Here is a 7,641-nt window from a genome sequence, read left to right as displayed (position 1 = left end):
GCTATGGAGCTCTGGAAGTATGGAGCTCTGGTGCTATGGAGCTATGGAGCTCTGGTGCTATGGAGCTATGGAGCTCTGGTGCTATGGAGCTCTGGTGCTATGGAGCTCTGGTGCTATGGAGCTATGGAGCTCTGGTGCTATGGAGCTATGGAGCTCTGGAGGTATGGAGCTCTGGAGGTATGGAGCTCTGGAGGTATGGAGCTATGGAGCCCTGGAGCTCTGGAGGTATGGAGCTATGGTGCTATGGAGCTCTGAAGCCATGGAGCTCTGGTGCTATGGAGCTCTGGAGCTCTGGAGGTATGGAGCTATGGAGCCCTGGAGCTCTGGAGGTATGGAGCTATGGAGCTCTGAAGCCATGGAGCTCTGGTGCTATGGAGCTCTGGAGCTCTGGAGGTATGGAGCTCTGGAGGTATGGAGCTCTGGAGGTATGGAGCTATGGAGCCCTGGAGCTCTGGAGGTATGGAGCTATGGTGCTATGGAGCTCTGAAGCCATGGAGCTCTGGTGCTATGGAGCTCTGGAGGTATGGAGCTCTGGAGGTATGGAGCTCTGGAGGTATGGAGCTATGGAGCCCTGGAGCTCTGGAGGTATGGAGCTATGGTGCTATGGAGCTCTGAAGCCATGGAGCTCTGGTGCTATGGAGCTCTGGAGGTATGGAGCTCTGGAGGTATGGAGCTCTGGAGGTATGGAGCTATGGAGCCCTGGAGCTCTGGAGGTATGGAGCTATGGTGCTATGGAGCTCTGAAGCCATGGAGCTCTGGTGCTATGGAGCTATGGAGCTCTGGTGCTATGGAGCTATGGAGGTATGGAGCCACCAGCCAGCACCCTCCGTGGCTGGATCAATGGAAGTGTTTTAGGTACCAGGCAGCCAAAGGGCCGAGGCCTCACGCTCGACCACGCCGGCGCAGAGTTCCAGCCGCTCGGATAAGCTCTGTCACTCACCCGCCGCGCAGCCACCGGTAACGGGGAAATGTCGCCGCCTGGCGGACACGCCGTTGTAAATGAATGGGCTTTCGCACTTAGTGCAATTTTCGCCAACTCTCTGACTTAGAGCTATGGAAGTATGGAGCTATGGAGCCACCAGCCACCCAGGCTGGAGCTCTGGAGCTCTGGAGGTATGGAGCTCTGGTGCTATGGAAGTATGGAGCTCTGGTGCTATGGAAGTATGGAGCTATGGAGGTATGGAAGTATGGAGCTATGGAAGTATGGAGCTATGGAGCTCTGGAAGTATGGAGCTATGGAGCTCTGGAGGTATGGAGCCCTGGAGCTATGGAGCCCTGGAGCTATGGAAGTATGGAGCTCTGGTGCTATGGAGCTATGGAGCTCTGGTGCTATGGAGCTATGGAGCTATGGAGCTCTGGAGCTATGGAGCTCTGGAGGTATGGAGCTATGGAGCTATGGAGCTCTGGAGGTATGGAGCTATGGAGCTATGGAAGTATGGAGCTCTGGTGCTATGGAGCTATGGAGCTCTGGTGCTATGGAGCTATGGAGCTCTGGTGCTATGGAGCTATGGAGCTCTGGAAGTATGGAGCTCCGGTGTTATGGAGCTATGGAGCTCTGGTGCTATGGAGCTATGGAGCTCTGGTGCTATGGAGCTCTGGTGCTATGGAGCTCTGGTGCTATGGAGCTATGGAGCTCTGGTGCTATGGAGCTCTGGAGGTATGGAGCTCTGGAGGTATGGAGCTCTGGAGGTATGGAGCTATGGAGCCCTGGAGCTCTGGAGGTATGGAGCTATGGTGCTATGGAGCTCTGAAGCCATGGAGCTCTGGTGCTATGGAGCTATGGAGCTCTGGTGCTATGGAGCTATGGAGCTATGGAGCTCTGGAAGTATGGAGCTCTGGTGCTATGGAGCTATGGAGCTCTGGTGCTATGGAGCTATGGAGCTCTGATGCTATGGAGCTATGGAGCTCTGGTGCTATGGAGCTCTGGTGCTATGGAGCTCTGGTGCTATGGAGCTATGGAGCTCTGGTGCTATGGAGCTATGGAGCTCTGGAGGTATGGAGCTCTGGAGGTATGGAGCTCTGGAGGTATGGAGCTATGGAGCCCTGGAGCTCTGGAGGTATGGAGCTATGGTGCTATGGAGCTCTGAAGCCATGGAGCTCTGGTGGTATGGAGCTCTGGAGCTCTGGAGGTATGGAGCTCTGGAGGTATGGAGCTATGGAGCCCTGGAGCTCTGGAGGTATGGAGCTATGGTGCTATGGAGCTCTGAAGCCATGGAGCTCTGGTGCTATGGAGCTCTGGAGCTCTGGAGGTATGGAGCTCTGGAGGTATGGAGCTCTGGAGGTATGGAGCTATGGAGCCCTGGAGCTCTGGAGGTATGGAGCTATGGTGCTATGGAGCTCTGAAGCCATGGAGCTCTGGTGCTATGGAGCTCTGGAGGTATGGAGCTCTGGAGGTATGGAGCTCTGGAGGTATGGAGCTATGGAGCCCTGGAGCTCTGGAGGTATGGAGCTATGGTGCTATGGAGCTCTGAAGCCATGGAGCTCTGGTGCTATGGAGCTCTGGAGGTATGGAGCTCTGGAGGTATGGAGCTCTGGAGGTATGGAGCTATGGAGCCCTGGAGCTCTGGAGGTATGGAGCTATGGTGCTATGGAGCTCTGAAGCCATGGAGCTCTGGTGCTATGGAGCTATGGAGCTCTGGTGCTATGGAGCTATGGAGGTATGGAGCCACCAGCCAGCACCCTCCTTGGCTGGATCAATGGAAGTGTTTTAGGTACCAGGCAGCCAAAGGGCCGAGGCCTCACGCTCGACCACGCCGGCGCAGAGTTCCAGCCGCTCGGATAAGCTCTGTCACTCACCCGCCGCGCAGCCACCGGTAACGGGGAAATGTCGCCGCCTGGCGGACACGCCGTTGTAAATGAATAGGCTTTCGCACTTAGTGCAATTTTCGCCAACTCTCTGACTTAGAGCTATGGAAGTATGGAGCTATGGAGCCACCAGCCACCCAGGCTGGAGCTATGGAGCTCTGGAGGTATGGAGCTCAGGTGCTATGGAAGTATGGAGCTATGGAGCTATGGAAGTATGGAGCTATGGAGCTATGGAGCTCTGGAAGTATGGAGCTATGGAGCTCTGGAGGTATGGAGCTATGGAGCCCTGGAGCTATGGAGCTCTGGTGCTATGGAGGTATGGAGCTCTGGAGGTATGGAGCTCTGGAGGTATGGAGCTATGGAGCCCTGGAGCTATGGAGCTATGGAGCCCTGGAGCTATGGAGCCCTGGAGCTATGGAGCTATGGAGCTCTGGTGCTATGGAGCTATGGAGCTCTGGTGCTATGGAGCTATGGAGCTCTGGTGCTATGGAGCTATGGAGCTCTGGTGCTATGGAGCTATGGAGCTCTGGAAGTATGGAGCTATGGAGCTCTGGAGGTATGGAGCTATGGAGCCCTGGAGCTATGGAGCCCTGGAGCTATGGAAGTATGGAGCTCTGGTGCTATGGAGCTATGGAGCTCTGGTGCTATGGAGCTATGGAGCTCTGGAGCTATGGAGCTCTGGAGGTATGGAGCTATGGAGCTATGGAGCTCTGGAGGTATGGAGCTATGGAGCTATGGAAGTATGGAGCTCTGGTGCTATGGAGCTATGGAGCTCTGGTGCTATGGAGCTATGGAGCTCTGGTGCTATGGAGCTATGGAGCTCTGGAAGTATGGAGCTCTGGTGCTATGGAGCTATGGAGCTCTGGTGCTATGGAGCTATGGAGCTCTGGTGCTATGGAGCTATGGAGCTCTGGTGCTATGGAGCTCTGGTGCTATGGAGCTCTGGTGCTATGGAGCTATGGAGCTCTGGTGCTATGGAGCTATGGAGCTCTGGAGGTATGGCGCTCTGGAGGTATGGAGCTCTGGAGGTATGGAGCTTTGGAGCCCTGGAGCTCTGGAAGTATGGAGCTATGGTGCTATGGAGCTCTGAAGCCATGGAGCTCTGGTGCTATGGAGCTCTGGAGCTCTGGAGGTATGGAGCTCTGGAGGTATGGAGCTATGGAGCCCTGGAGCTCTGGAGGTATGGAGCTATGGTGCTATGGAGCTCTGAAGCCATGGAGCTCTGGTGCTATGGAGCTCTGGAGCTCTGGAGGTATGGAGCTCTGGAGGTATGGAGCTATGGAGCCCTGGAGCTCTGGAGGTATGGAGCTATGGTGCTATGGAGTTCTGAAGCCATGGAGCTCTGGTGCTATGGAGCTCTGGAGCTCTGGAGGTATGGAGCTCTGGAGGTATGGAGCTCTGGAGGTATGGAGCTATGGAGCCCTGGAGCTCTGGAGGTATGGAGCTATGGTGCTTTGGAGCTCTGAAGCCATGGAGCTCTGGTGCTATGGAGCTCTGGAGGTATGGAGCTCTGGAGGTATGGAGCTCTGGAGGTATGGAGCTATGGAGCCCTGGAGCTCTGGAGGTATGGAGCTATGGTGCTATGGAGCTCTGAAGCCATGGAGCTCTGGTGCTATGGAGCTCTGGAGGTATGGAGCTCTGGAGGTATGGAGCTCTGGAGGTATGGAGCTATGGAGCCCTGGAGCTCTGGAGGTATGGAGCTATGGTGCTATGGAGCTCTGAAGCCATGGAGCTCTGGTGCTATGGAGCTCTGGAGGTATGGAGCTCTGGAGGTATGGAGCTCTGGAGGTATGGAGCTATGGAGCCCTGGAGCTCTGGAGGTATGGAGCTATGGTGCTATGGAGCTCTGAAGCCATGGAGCTCTGGTGCTATGGAGCTATGGAGCTCTGGTGCTATGGAGCTATGGAGGTATGGAGCCACCAGCCAGCACCCTCCGTGGCTGGATCAATGGAAGTGTTTTAGGTACCAGGCAGCCAAAGGGCCGAGGCCTCACGCTCGACCACGCCGGCGCAGAGTTCCAGCCGCTCGGATAAGCTCTGTCACTCACCCGCCGCGCAGCCACCGGTAACGGGGAAATGTCGCCGCCTTGTGGACACGCCGTTGTAAATGAATGGGCTTTCGCACTTAGTGCAATTTTCGCCAACTCTCTGACTTAGAGCTATGGAAGTATGGAGCTATGGAGCCACCAGCCACCCAGGCTGGAGCTCTGGAGCTCTGGAGGTATGGAGCTCTGGTGCTATGGAAGTATGGAGCTCTGGTGCTATGGAAGTATGGAGCTATGGAGGTATGGAAGTATGGAGCTATGGAAGTATGGAGCTATGGAGCTCTGGAAGTATGGAGCTATGGAGCTCTGGAGGTATGGAGCCCTGGAGCTATGGAGCCCTGGAGCTATGGAAGTATGGAGCTCTGGTGCTATGGAGCTATGGAGCTCTGGTGCTATGGAGCTATGGAGCTCTGGAGCTATGGAGCTCTGGAGGTATGGAGCTATGGAGCTATGGAGCTCTGGAGGTATGGAGCTATGGAGCTATGGAAGTATGGAGCTCTGGTGCTATGGAGCTATGGAGCTCTGGTGCTATGGAGCTATGGAGCTCTGGTGCTATGGAGCTATGGAGCTATGGAGCTCTGGAAGTATGGAGCTCTGGTGCTATGGAGCTATGGAGCTCTGGTGCTATGGAGCTATGGAGCTCTGGTGCTATGGAGTTCTGGTGCTATGGAGCTCTGGTGCTATGGAGCTATGGAGCTCTGGTGCTATGGAGCTCTGGAGGTATGGAGCTCTGGAGGTATGGAGCTCTGGAGGTATGGAGCTATGGAGCCCTGGAGCTCTGGAGGTATGGAGCTATGGTGCTATGGAGCTCTGAAGCCATGGAGCTCTGGTGCTATGGAGCTATGGAGCTCTGGTGCTATGGAGCTATGGAGCTATGGAGCTCTGGAAGTATGGAGCTCTGGTGCTATGGAGCTATGGAGCTCTGGTGCTATGGAGCTATGGAGCTCTGGTGCTATGGAGCTATGGAGCTCTGGTGCTATGGAGCTCTGGTGCTATGGAGCTCTGGTGCTATGGAGCTATGGAGCTCTGGTGCTATGGAGCTATGGAGCTCTGGAGGTATGGAGCTCTGGAGGTATGGAGCTCTGGAGGTATGGAGCTATGGAGCCCTGGAGCTCTGGAGGTATGGAGCTATGGTGCTATGGAGCTCTGAAGCCATGGAGCTCTGGTGCTATGGAGCTCTGGAGCTCTGGAGGTATGGAGCTCTGGAGGTATGGAGCTATGGAGCCCTGGAGCTCTGGAGGTATGGAGCTATGGAGCTCTGAAGCCATGGAGCTCTGGTGCTATGGAGCTCTGGAGCTCTGGAGGTATGGAGCTCTGGAGGTATGGAGCTCTGGAGGTATGGAGCTATGGAGCCCTGGAGCTCTGGAGGTATGGAGCTATGGTGCTATGGAGCTCTGAAGCCATGGAGCTCTGGTGCTATGGAGCTCTGGAGGTATGGAGCTCTGGAGGTATGGAGCTATGGAGCCCTGGAGCTCTGGAGGTATGGAGCTATGGTGCTATGGAGCTCTGAAGCCATGGAGCTCTGGTGCTATGGAGCTCTGGAGGTATGGAGCTCTGGAGGTATGGAGCTCTGGAGGTATGGAGCTATGGAGCCCTGGAGCTCTGGAGGTATGGAGCTATGGTGCTATGGAGCTCTGAAGCCATGGAGCTCTGGTGCTATGGAGCTATGGAGCTCTGGTGCTATGGAGCTATGGAGGTATGGAGCCACCAGCCAGCACCCTCCGTGGCTGGATCAATGGAAGTGTTTTAGGTACCAGGCAGCCAAAGGGCCGAGGCCTCACGCTCGACCACGCCGGCGCAGAGTTCCAGCCGCTCGGATAAGCTCTGTCACTCACCCGCCGCGCAGCCACCGGTAACGGGGAAATGTCGCCGCCTGGCGGACACGCCGTTGTAAATGAATGGGCTTTCGCACTTAGTGCAATTTTCGCCAACTCTCTGACTTAGAGCTATGGAAGTATGGAGCTATGGAGCCACCAGCCACCCAGGCTGGAGCTATGGAGCTCTGGAGGTATGGAGCTCAGGTGCTATGGAAGTATGGAGCTATGGAGCTATGGAAGTATGGAGCTATGGAGCTATGGAGCTCTGGAAGTATGGAGCTATGGAGCTCTGGAGGTATGGAGCTATGGAGCCCTGGAGCTATGGAGCTCTGGTGCTATGGAGGTATGGAGCTCTGGAGGTATGGAGCTCTGGAGGTATGGAGCTATGGAGCCCTGGAGCTATGGAGCTATGGAGCCCTGGAGCTATGGAGCCCTGGAGCTATGGAGCTATGGAGCTCTGGTGCTATGGAGCTATGGAGCTCTGGTGCTATGGAGCTATGGAGCTCTGGTGCTATGGAGCTATGGAGCTCTGGTGCTATGGAGCTATGGAGCTCTGGTGCTATGGAGCTATGGAGCTCTGGTGCTATGGAGCTCTGGTGCTATGGAGCTCTGGTGCTATGGAGCTATGGAGCTCTGGTGCTATGGAGCTCTGGAGCTATGGAGCTCTGGAGGTATGGAGCTCTGGAGGTATGGAGCTCTGGAGGTATGGAGCTATGGAGCCCTGGAGCTCTGGAGGTATGGAGCTATGGTGCTATGGAGCTCTGAAGCCATGGAGCTCTGGTGCTATGGAGCTATGGAGCTCTGGTGCTATGGAGCTATGGAGGTATGGAGCCACCAGCCAGCACCCTCCGTGGCTGGATCAATGGAAGTGTTTTAGGTACCAGGCAGCCAAAGGGCCGGGGCCTCACGCTCGACCACGCCGGCGCAGAGTTCCAGCCGCTCGGATGAGCTCTGTCACTCTCCCGCCGCGCAGCC

Source organism: Syngnathus leptorhynchus, unplaced genomic scaffold, assembly GCF_054491065.1.
Source record: "Syngnathus leptorhynchus isolate UIUO unplaced genomic scaffold, UIUO_Slep HiC_scaffold_73, whole genome shotgun sequence".
Classification (NCBI taxonomy): Eukaryota; Metazoa; Chordata; class Actinopteri; order Syngnathiformes; family Syngnathidae; genus Syngnathus; species Syngnathus leptorhynchus.
The sequence above is the reverse complement of the archived record's forward strand: the minus strand, read 5'-3'. Positions refer to the sequence as shown.